The sequence below is a fragment of the Battus philenor genome, unplaced genomic scaffold (assembly GCF_028537555.1).
Source record: "Battus philenor isolate CCGP_79_NKW_IND1 unplaced genomic scaffold, ilBatPhil1.0.hap1 SCAF_27, whole genome shotgun sequence".
In the NCBI taxonomy this organism is placed as follows: Eukaryota; Metazoa; Arthropoda; class Insecta; order Lepidoptera; family Papilionidae; genus Battus; species Battus philenor.
Window position 1 is genome coordinate 9,335,643 of NW_027181690.1, and position 12,612 is coordinate 9,348,254.

Below are 12,612 nucleotides of genomic sequence, written 5' to 3' on the forward strand. Positions count from 1 at the left end.
TCAGGCGTTACCTTGCGGAAGTCCATCCTAAGTAAGAAAACGACCAATATTTAGCCACTTCCGCACATGCAGCAGTAGTCGTGCAACAAAGTGCACCGCCCGCCAGGCCGCTGGTAAATGCGTATGCGGCAAACAATGCGAATTACACAACTGCCACTGTTAAATCACTCAACACGTGTTTCACCCCTCCACGGGGCATCTTCAGGAGTTATGTAACACCGATTAGAGCCAAACACAGAGTCTTTGTTTGGCACTAATCGGTGTAACATAACTAAACATAAAAAAACGACCGGTATATAAATAGCCACTTTTAGCATTTTTATATACCAATTTAAGCATTTTTATGGTATTTTAGCTGCTCAAGCGCTTGTTGTTGTTGCTTTTTATCGTTTTATAATTAAAGTTACATATAGAAGCTAAAGCATGTTAATAATTACATGACAAACACATGATTAAAATAAACTTTGTTTTGTATGTGACATTACTACGTGGTCTCTTTGACTCGATTCTAATAAATAATACGTGGGTTAAAAAGTGCAATTGTGTACAGCTGTTCTTACGATTCAACGTGTTATAACTGTGACATTATTACATATAAAACTAAATAATCATTCTCGATTCACGACAACACGGATGATAATCCTTCAACCTGTACTAAGTGTTTTGATACATTTATAGGAACAGCCACTGTATGGAACAACCTACAGGTGTTTTCGTTTCCAACTATAACTTGGGAGTCTTCAAGTAAAAAGTGAATAGGTTTCTTTCAGGCAAGAATATAGTGTCGAAGACCTCGATAAAGAAACTAATCAAGTTTATAAAGTGAATCGTTTAATTTATATAACGTATAAAATTTTAAAGATTTTTTAAAATTTGTTGTAAATATAGTTTTCGTGCCTTGATGAAATAAATAATGAAATTATCTTTACTTTTGTCTGCGTTGAATTTGAACTGCTCTCTTATGACAAAATGCAACCCGTGTTACATCGTTTTGTAGTGGACATGATCTATGAATTTCTGGTACCTTAATATCATTATATACAGTATTGATTTTTTCTCTATTATAACGCAAACCAAAATAAATAGATCCAAAAGTGAGATCTTTTTTTTGGTAGATCTACGAGAAAATAACGTAAGCCATGGTTACAGCGTTTTGTCGTATCATCTACTTCCAGGAAACGATAAGCGCTAACTTCATCAAAGCCTTTTTAAAGGAGATTGGTTTTAGAAAATCTTGTTTTTCGGAATCGGGTATTGAATCTGAAGATGAGTGAAGAGTACCTATTTGGTCTTATATTTAATGATATTGTATGTCATTCGAGGTATTTTGTATGTCATTTTTTATTAAATACTATTAAACACTAAAATAATTTAATCTGAGTGTTCCACCGTTCATGACCAACCATGATATCTGTTATAATTATTAATTAAATGATTAAGTAATATTTTTTTATTATCTGGGTATATTTATTATGTAATTATATATATAAGTATATTAATATCTAATTAAAAATATATGTATGTACCTATTCAATTTTCAAAAGTGAATTAAATATTGAATTCATGAATGAGAATTCATTTCATTAAAAAAATCTGTACTTTTTGTCTCTTCAAGAAATAAATGTATTTACCAAATGTATTTAGGGTCAATGAATATCCCTGCAAAATTTGCAATACAATCTGTCCATAAAATATAAAATAAATGGCATATTTATAATTTAGGATCTGAAAACTTTAAACGAAATTTTTTTAACTTTGCTACTTTTGGATTGCGTTATTTAGTCATGAGAGAGCAGTGAAACAAATGGCTTAAAAATAATGTAATTGTGGTCATATTTAGGTTTAAAATCCTCGTATAATAATTAAAAATATAGATATTACTACTATAAATTTAATTATAGTTCTTGGTATAAAAAAGATTTCAATTAAATTAATATCACTCGAAAGGACTATTCGAGCCTCATCAGTACGCATTGCAGATGCCCCTTAGGAATGTGAAGCTGTTCGTTATAAAGAATCCATGGAATCTTCATTTTATTCTCCATCTTCTATCGCTATATTAATTTATATTTAAATTATATTTAAACGGATTCATTATTATAAAATAAATAATAATTTTATTGTACTAAATTGTATTTAAATTAAACTGGTAATTAAAACTTTTGAAGAATGGTCAGTGTTGATCATGACTAATGGTCACGAGAATATTTAGTCCGCAGATTTTGGAGATATTGCCATTTACAAACAAAGAGTTTAAGAAGTAGGGCACATATATGGAGCAATGTAAAACTCATTCTTGTTACGAAATTTCGAAATAACTTTGTAAGCCGTCAAATTATATTTTAATTAATGGATTAGGAAGATCCATGGAGAGGACTTCCATCTCGCTTTGAATTCGTAATGAGGAGATTTCAAAACGGAAAAAAATAAGCGACATATTTATTGAGAACAATGCCAGAAGATACTAAGTCCAATATAGACATATAGAATCACATTGAATTTCTCTATAATGGCGATCATCAATTTAAAGCCACGACTAAAATGCCCAGATATGGGAAGAGTCCATACTAAAATCATTTTAGATTTCTTTGATCACTTACACGATGTATTTATTACCATAGTAGATCAATATATGCTAGTTTTATTTTTATTTTATTTTATTTAGAATAAATAACAATTGTATCATCACCATTGGCCCCTAATAAATATTAAAAAAAAAGTACTGTCATAAATAAATAGAGCGGTTAGAAAATCGTAAGAAATATAAAGAAATATTATAATCTTTATTTTTCAATTCATTTAAAAATACTGCAAATAGGTATCAAAGAAATGATAATTATATATCTTTAATAATACAGCTCAAAGTACGTTCAGATTGGTTCTACGCCGTTTGAGAGCGAATGTTTGATGTTTGTTACGAATGCCTTACAAACTACCTACAAAGCTACTTGTTGGCCCGGCACATCCCAGACCTCAAGGCATTTAACAACCTGTAGCGCTTGGGCAACGACTTGAAATAAAATAATGTACCAGTTAATGTATAGTTGAATAAAACTTACAAATTGTATTGCTTATATGTATAAATTATAGCTGTATTTACCCATTAAAAATTGTAAATATTGATAAAACGCTGTCAGGATTCGCAGCTGGGAGAAGAAAGATCCGTATCAAATAGCGACAACCCTCTTCCAACTGTCTACGCTTAGTAAAAACGAAAAAAATGTAAACAAAACACTAGCGATATAAATTAAAAAAAAAAACCATATGTAATACGTAACTTTATCTGATTAACTAAGAAAGGGACTAATATATAGCTACTTCCGCTATGCTTCTTGAAGCTATATATTAGTCCCTTTCTTAGTTAGGATGGACTTCCGATAGGTAACGCCTGATTCTATTAAAAAAATCTGATTAGTCAATTGAATATAATCAATGTAGTTTATACATGGGCTAATAAAAAACACAGTATTTTAAATAGAAAACATTTGTAACTTAAGTTGACACAGAAAATTTACCTAGAAGATTATATAACGAAAATTTATTATATAAATAAATAATCTGGCAGAAGCTTTTGAAAGTATTGTAAGAGTGCATAATGTCTCACATCCTCTTTCAGCCTTTAGGCGCCCCATGCAAGGTATGGCCTCCCTCAAAAATTGCCACGATGACCGATCCTGCGATTCACACATTCAGGCACTTCCTGACCATAATCATGTCGGTCCACCGGCACGTGGACGCCACTTGAGATTATGGTTTACATAGAGACTCTGTGTTTGGCACTAATCGGTGTAACATAGCTTCTGAGGGTGTACCATGGAGGGGTGAAGCACGTGTTGAGTGATTTGGTGGTGGCGGTTGTGTGATTCGCATTGTTTGCCGCATACGCATTTGAGAGCGGGCTGGCGGGCGTTGCATTTCATTGCACGACTACCACTGCATGTGCGGAAGTGGCTAAATATTGGTCCTTTTCTTACTTAGGATGGACTTCCACGAGGTAACGCCTGATTCTATTAAATATTATGGTTTACATGTTGCAATATTTATAGCGTAATATTTAAAAATGTAGTTTTTATGAAACGAAATAAGAAATAACCTTTCGGCCCCAACTGCCATCGGTTGCACGAACGATGTGTCCCGATCACTGCCACTTCAGATATATTTCCCACACCTAATTATTCAAAATGTACAGATGGTTAAAATTGGTATCTATAACAGTGTTATAGCAACCGCATATATACTGAACTAAACCGAATTTGTATTGATGTTGTTGCATCTTAAAGACGCCCACAACAAGCAATAATCGCCAAGCCTGGCAGACGGATTGGAGATCGCTGTGTGGTATTACAGTAAGCAGAGGACGTTGCTGACTAAACTTAAATTTATTTGTGAGCCTTCAAAATCCTTTACAATTAACACAGTGTGAATTATATAAGATTGTATCTCAGAAATCGAATGCGAGACCTAAGATCGCATATCTCAGTCCTCTACTCGTGGGCTACCAGTACTTAGTGAACAATTATCACTTCATATAACTCTTTTCTTGTTTCAGATAGTCAAGTGTTTAATCGTGACGAAGTACGCGAGTGTTACTAAATTTTATTTAATTAACGATATTAATAATTCTTGAGTTAAATCATTTGGTCATTACATAATAGATATATAAATATATCGATATTAATTATTGAATGATGGACATCACTAATTCGTGTGAAATGAATGCTGTAATGTATTGTAGAGAAGATATCGTCTAGTGAATATAGTGAGGTGACCATGCAGACTAATGTGCAAATAGATGCTAAGGCCCTGCGACATTCGCCAGAGCACGGCAACGCGAAAGGAAACTACAGAGTTACAGCCGAGGTATGTATTACTATAATATTTAATGTATATATATATATATATATATATATATATATATATATATATGTGTATATATATTTCATTTGGATAGCGAATTTACCTATTATATATAATATATATAATTATAATTTGATATTAATGTATAAATTAATTTTTTCCTGCAAAATCTATAACAGCAAAAACACTTCTTTAATATCACATTATATAAAATGGTCAGTCTGTATCAGTAAATATTGTTAATGTTAAGTAGTTGCAATTTCGTAATTTTTTATGATAGCTTCATTTAGTATTTAAAAAAAATTGAGTGGTGTGTACAATATATGAAGTGGGAGCAAATGAGTAATACACCTCAAACCAAGCACACACAGACACACACACACACACACACACACACACACACATATAGATACAATAATGTTTCCGTATTATTAAGCGAAATTGCCACCAACAATACGGAAACGAAACCTTTTTTATGTAGTCACAGCACAAAAATACAAATGTATGGCTCAAATACCCGGGATTTCATCGCCGAATGCTATCAACCAACCCCTAATAAACATCTTTTATACGACTGTTACCAGCTTGATTTCTGCAGGGTTGTAGGACGAGAACTACATTTTTCAAATCAAAACACAACTATAAGATTATACTGAGTGATTAGATATATACGTAATAAAATATCTATGTATGCTTATGTACATATGTTTGTATATTTTCTACACGTTAACTACCCAATATACTTTTACCTTTAACATACTATGGTTGTCTGTAAGAGATTGCCTTGTGAGATAAGACTGTACATTGTACTTTTTTGATTATTATTATGAAACTTTTTAAATTTATCCTAGCGTGTACAATAAAGAAGATTAAATTAAAACAAACAAATCCTCTACTTTTAATTACTGTATGATGTGTGCATCTTATAAAAAATAAATAGTTTCAGAAATATTAAATAACTTTATAATAATATGGTTAAAAGATGCAGTTTAAAAATTCGGATTGCTACATATTAAAATTAATTATTATTTACTATATGTCCCTGTAGACATAGTACTGCCAATAGTTATTGCCTTGTCGTATTTCAATATAAAAGTCGATGTAAACAGTCCATGTTTATTATGGAAAAAGTTTTAAAGAGGTGAATGTATAGCTTATTTTCAGTAAATTAATATATGATATGTGCAACCCTTACCAAAAATCAATGGTTTCAGAAATAATATAGTTAGAATAAAACCTTTTTAAAATTCTGTTTACTAATTATTAAAATTAATTATTTTCAGTACGTCTGTCTTTGCAGATTTTGTACTGCCAGAATTATTAGCTTCTATATTTTTAATAATTATGTTATTATAAAAAATAAGTTAATGTTAGATATTTCGAAATGCTCGCTATATACAAAATGCTTGGAAATAGGTGTAAAAGTTTTTAACAGTAACCAATAGGAGTGTAAAATTAACAAACGATTTTGAAGATCTCACAGATACAGTAATACCCCGCTTTACGCGAGGGATACGTTCCAAAAAAAATCGCGTTAACTGAAATTCGCGTATAACGAGGTTAATGATTAAACACCGTCAAAAATTATTACAAAAAATACAAATCATTTTAATCAATCACTTTAATTCTAGGAACACTTTATGCAACACATACTCTTATTTTTTACGGAAAAATACATCTATTGTCTTTTGGGTAACGTTTTGTTTACGTTCTTGTAAAATACGTTCATAACACCCAACACTGTTTTTAATTGTTTGACAGATGGTCAAGACACCATAGAGAAGTTGATGACTACATTATATTTATATGCACTCTGTCGCGAAATTTGCAATTCGCGTTATAGTGAAACCGCGTAAAGCGGGGTATTACTGCATTCGTACTTTTGAGAAAAACTTAAATAAAGAAGAACGCAGTCGCGGGTAAAAGCTAGCTAGTTGTTTTTCCAGAATATCGTAATATTTCTTTATCTGTTAATATTACGAAAAATAAAATTTTACTGTTCACTTTTTTGATAAGTAAAAAAGTTATGACTTTTTTTATTGGCTGAGGTTTGATATTATGATCGTAAAAACGTTCTATGGCGTAGCACGTAGTGCGTAGAACAGTAAAGAGTTTCGTGACTGTACTTCAGGCAACGTTTCTACGTCAAATGTACCTCAGTACCACGACCTTTTTTCCAAAAAAATCTTACAAATTATCTTTGACTCTTTAAATAGAAGTACTGTATTTTTTATTTTCGTAACTTAACCTTGTTACAGTTTGATTCAAACTTCGTTACTTATCATAATATGTAAATTTGGTTTTACGTAGAATTCATTATTCGAATTGACTGTGATGATACCTGGTATAGGAAACTAAAGCAAGTTTCGTGAGAGAAAACTCAATCAACCTTTTATAAACTATTTTCTCTTTATAAAGTTAGAATTAGTTAAATTGTTTGCAAGAGGACTTTCGTAAAGGCTTAGATGCGTTTATTTTTTATTGCGTAGTATTTTGTACGTAAAAATTTTCTCATTATATACGACAAATCACCAGACTTTATAAAACTTTATATAATTGTATTTTTACTACATACGTTTAATACTCATTTACATTTATTTGTACATAAATCCTGGGTAATTTATTATAAAAATTACTTATTAATAAGCCTTTTACAATATTTTAAATAATTTACACCAAGCGGTGGTAATTCAGCGGTAGAAATCTGAATCTTGCTCTCATAGTTACCGGGTTCGATTCTCGGTATATAATGTTACATAATTCACACATTGTGCATTAAATATATAGGATTGCTTCCTCTCAAAAAATGGGTAGCAGCCTTTTTAACGTACCATAATACTACACTGTTCGCCAGCCAGCCTGCCGAATGTGGCAATTATGGAATATTTACCCACGGATATCTTTCGAGAAGGCATACGCCTTGCAGTGGGCATCTAAGGACTGAATTAACGACACAATGTAAGAAAAGGACGAATATTTAGCCACTTCCGTACATGTAGTGGCAGTCGTGCAACAAAGTGCACCGCCCGCAAGCCCGTTGTTGTGTGCTCTTTACAAAAACAGTTTTATAAAGAGTGCTTGACAACAATGAGCTACCTGAGTGAGCATCAACAACATTTAATTCCACGCATTAACATCATTTTAGTATTCTTGAATAAAATATTTTTTTTTCAATATTTTTTTTTTATATTTGTTTTAAATCTCCTCAATTGCATATATGAAGTTGATAGTCGAATTTGATTATAAATACGTATAATTTGTGTGGACGTGTACAAGTTTTAAGCAAAAGTAAGTTTATTTCTTTATTTACTTTATTGGAGATAGACAGTAACAAAAGGCAGTAAGAAAGTACAAACTTAGAAGCTTAGAAATATAAAATTAGTTACAGTTGTTACCTTATAACTATCTCACTGAGAACAACCCTTCTTATTTCTAATGCTAATGCTAATAATTTTCTTCTGTCTTATTAAAAAGATAACTTAACTGTAAATTAAAACATACTATACTCTAAAACATAACGTGTTGTTCAGTAATGAATATGTCTCTTGGGTTTTTTTTTTGTAAAAAAACTAACATCACACAGTATCAAAGTAGTCTAGACATTGACCTCGGTCACGTATTTATTTTAATACGTATTTATGTCAATTATAAAGTATTATAAACGATACGAAACAGAACGTTCATTGCTATACTTTATAAATTTTCAACAGGATCGACTAGAAGTGGATAGATCTTCTCCAATGTTTTTTTTTATTTAAAAATATCTTTCTCCCTTCTTTCACCTTCCCTCTCTCATCCTATACACTTTCTCTCTTTATTCCTTCTTTCATCCTTCATATTTTCTCTCATTAAGCGTACATTCAACAAAAAACATTCACCTACATTATATTTACGCATCGCCTCCAATCCCTTGCCAGATTTCCTGTTAAACCGTTTTGTTATGCCTAATTACGTCAAGCACCACCCTGCAACAATACTGCAACAAAGGGTGGCAGCTTTTCCCCTCTTACAAAAGGGAAGCGATTCTGCCACAAGCAATACTCCTACCCATTTCCACTTCGCTAGCCTAGTGCGTGCACTACGGCTTAGTCCAGCGCTGGGTTACAGATGCACGAGGGACTCCCTTTGAGCTTAAATCTGTATAGTTACTCGGGGAATCCCCCTTGCGCCGAGAACATTTACTTCTTCAAGGTTACCAATCCACCTTATATGGGTGGATGATATATGAATAGATATATAACCCCGCGCGTCACCGAAGGACTTTATTTCATTTTAAGGAAATAAAATCCGAACTTATTGATAACAATTTCACTTTTATCCTTTTAAACTCATTCTTTCATACTTCTCGCAAACAAACTAGCAATAGTAATCATTACTATACACACTTACAATATACACTGAATTACCCTCCAGTATCTAAAAATCCAACGGCCATCAGTTCTGCTCGCTATATAGACTGACCATTGCTGCTTCAACTTGCCAATCAGCTGGCTTATGTCGGTTATTTCCGTAGATGTATTGATCTCCTCGTTTCTGATTCGATTTCGTTGAGAAATCGCGAGCTATATATACTTACATATTATATATTACAGTAGCCATACACCTCTACCCTAAAACGGCAGAGAACTTGTACTACCTTATTTACAGTTTTATTCTTCCTTAATTTCGTACTTACTGTTTAAAATTACCTAACTTAACAACAATTTTATAATTACGCATGCGTACCACCTGGCATTAATTTTTTTTGCACTTATTTATTTTCAATTAAGTAACTTCTAATTCATTAACGCTCTTTTTTATAAGTTAACATTTGCTTAAATTTTATTTATTTTGAATTTAAAAGTCTGTCCATATAGTGTGACTATTACGGAATGTATCAGGCAAAAAAGTTATTACTTGTATAGAAATGAAAATAAAAATTATATGTAAAGAATTTTTAAATGATAATAAATTTCGAAAATTAAATTCTATACCACTATATTAAAACTAACAAAACACAGATGATTGAAAAACCTGAGATTTAAGTTAGGAAATACTTTAAGGGCACGAAAAAATATTTCGCTCCTCGAACAATCGTCTACTTAGATCTCCCCACAGTACCGACTTTACACACTCCTCCTTCGCAATATAGTCTATTCTTCTTTTGAACGCGCTTACCCTCGATATTAGGATTAACAGGAATCGTTGCACATTCAAAGCGAAGGTTCGAAAGCTGTTGATTGACAAGCTGACAGAATCGTCGCTATAATTGGATTTTATTATTTATTATAGTTATATAAATAGTATAACTATATATAATGATAGAAAGTAGAAGCCATTAGTATATTTAAATGTGTTTTTGTGTCATTATTTTCCCTCTTAATTTCATCTGTTTTTTTTTTGGTCTTTTATGATATTGAGTTATTTCACCTATCTTTACCTCTGCACCGTTGAATCAGTTAACTGGTAGAGAATGTCTTCGGCATCAAGTTCGCCTTTATACATAAAATGTACAAGAAGTGTTTTTAAATAAATAAAAACATAGCAAACACTGTGACATGCAGAAACGTGAGAAATTAAGTTTGAAAATATTTACTGTAATTATAAAAATAAAGGTACGGACCCTAATGTCTGAAAAAAAAAATCTATTGTATTCGGGGTAATGTAAAAGTCAAAAACTGTCTAGGTTTGCTCTGGGCTGGACGCGTTTGGTATCCTAGCTATTATTTAAAGGATTCATTTAAAAAGGTGTTTTATCTGGTAATAGTAATTATCAAAAAGGACTATTCTTGTATATTTCTCATGTACAAAGTGTTCATTGTAAATGATTAAAATATGATTAAATTAATTTGTCGTTACGACCAGTAGACTGTTCGGCAACATAATACGCTTTGGCCAAAAAGTTTTTTTTTTATAGCTCCCGTTAAGCATAAGGTGCCATGCGCATTTATCAGCGGGCTGGCGGGCGGTGCACATCATTGCACGACTACTGCTGCATAGCGGAAGTAGCTATATATTAGTCCTTTTCTTACTTGGGATGGACTTCCGATAGTAACACCTGAATCTATTATATATATATTTAAAATATCAAATGGTTCTCTGAATAAAAAAAAATTAAAGATTTATTTTAAATGTTTATAATTTTCAATAAATTTAAAAAAGGAATAACTATTCGCATTCGTTTGCAATAGCGTCGCGGTTACAAAAAGTAACTTCATCTAGTAAAATAAGAGTATTTCGACGCGGTACGGTCGTACTCTGATAGATGGCGCTATTTTAAAACAAGCTGTTGTTAAATCACAATTTTAAAAGAATAAATATAATTACATAGAAATGGATAAATAGTGGGTTATTTAATTTATTTTGCTTATTATTGGCCTAAGCACGTAAAGAGTCATGCGATAAAAGCAATGGTTATTGTAATAAAAACCTTTAGCATTTTTTAAGCTATAGGACTTAAATTTAGCACAGTTTTACTTAATTTGTCTAATAGTTACTAGATGGCACTGTTTTTAAATAATAAAACTTGTTTTTCATAGATTTCTCCAATGAAATTAAAATAAATATTTTCGTAAGTTATAACTTTAAAAAAATGGTGTTTTAAAATATTCTGCTTTTAAAATAATCCTTTAAAATAATATGTGTCATTAATAAAAAAATTTAGCGTACTTTATCTGGTAATGAATTGTATTTTAAGTTAAAACTGTGAATAAGAAATTATGTATTGACATTGGAGAAATCAAGTCGTGTAAAAATTGAATTATTTCCTTAATTATTACAACGATTCCTATCTGAAAAGTCTTCGCTCAATGCTTGAGATGTTATACAGCCATATTTATGTAGTAAATAAAAAAAAACTTGTAACTTAAACTATTCTATTATTTCGAACGAAGTTAGTGCTGTGAGCTCTGGGGGCTGTCAAATAGTATTAAGAAAATAAGAAGTGAATAAACACAATTTAAAAAGCGTTTATTCTATAATAAAGCAAAGGAAATAAATATGAGCCAAATAAACAAAATGTACTATCTGTAGTTATTCGTTGAGGGAAAGCAACGTAAGAGAGGCGAGGTATCAAAGGAATATAAAGAATGAAATGGAATAAATTTGTGACGTAGAAAAGAGAAATAAATGGATGACATTAATATGGAAGAAAGAGTATGGAAATAAGAAAATTTAGTCAATAAATCATTATTGTAAATGTTATCTGTATGTACGCAAGACAGGGGAAGTACGAGAGGCCTCAAATAGAAAGGACTATCGTTAAAAGCTCCGGAAGCTTTAACAACTTCATTATGGAACAAAAGTGTTTGTGAACTATTTAAAATAGGCCTTCGTTATTCAGCTTGCAAAACGTCGATCGTACTAAGGAAGCATACCTATATGAGTATGTGTGTAATATATGTGAGTGTACGGTTTGAAGGGCAGCAAGGACCGCTCGGCAATATAAGGTAAGATATTAATCCTATATCGGATCTCTATTGCTACTTACGGAGGCGGGGGCGAGTAGCTGTCCCTGTATACGCATCGCATGCCTTTTTGTGTGCGGTGTGATTCTCAAACTATTGGGAAGCTAAAAATACAATTTGAAAAACTTACACAATTTTTTAATGAAAAGTATGAAGAAGTAACTATATAATTCAACTGACTAGACAAGCTATAACTTGTAATTAAGCATTAATTTTTATTGTATCTTCAAATTTATGGAAATGAAAGATATTAATATTGTTTTTTTATACTATGCGGTACGTATTAGACATAATGACTGCATATAAATGA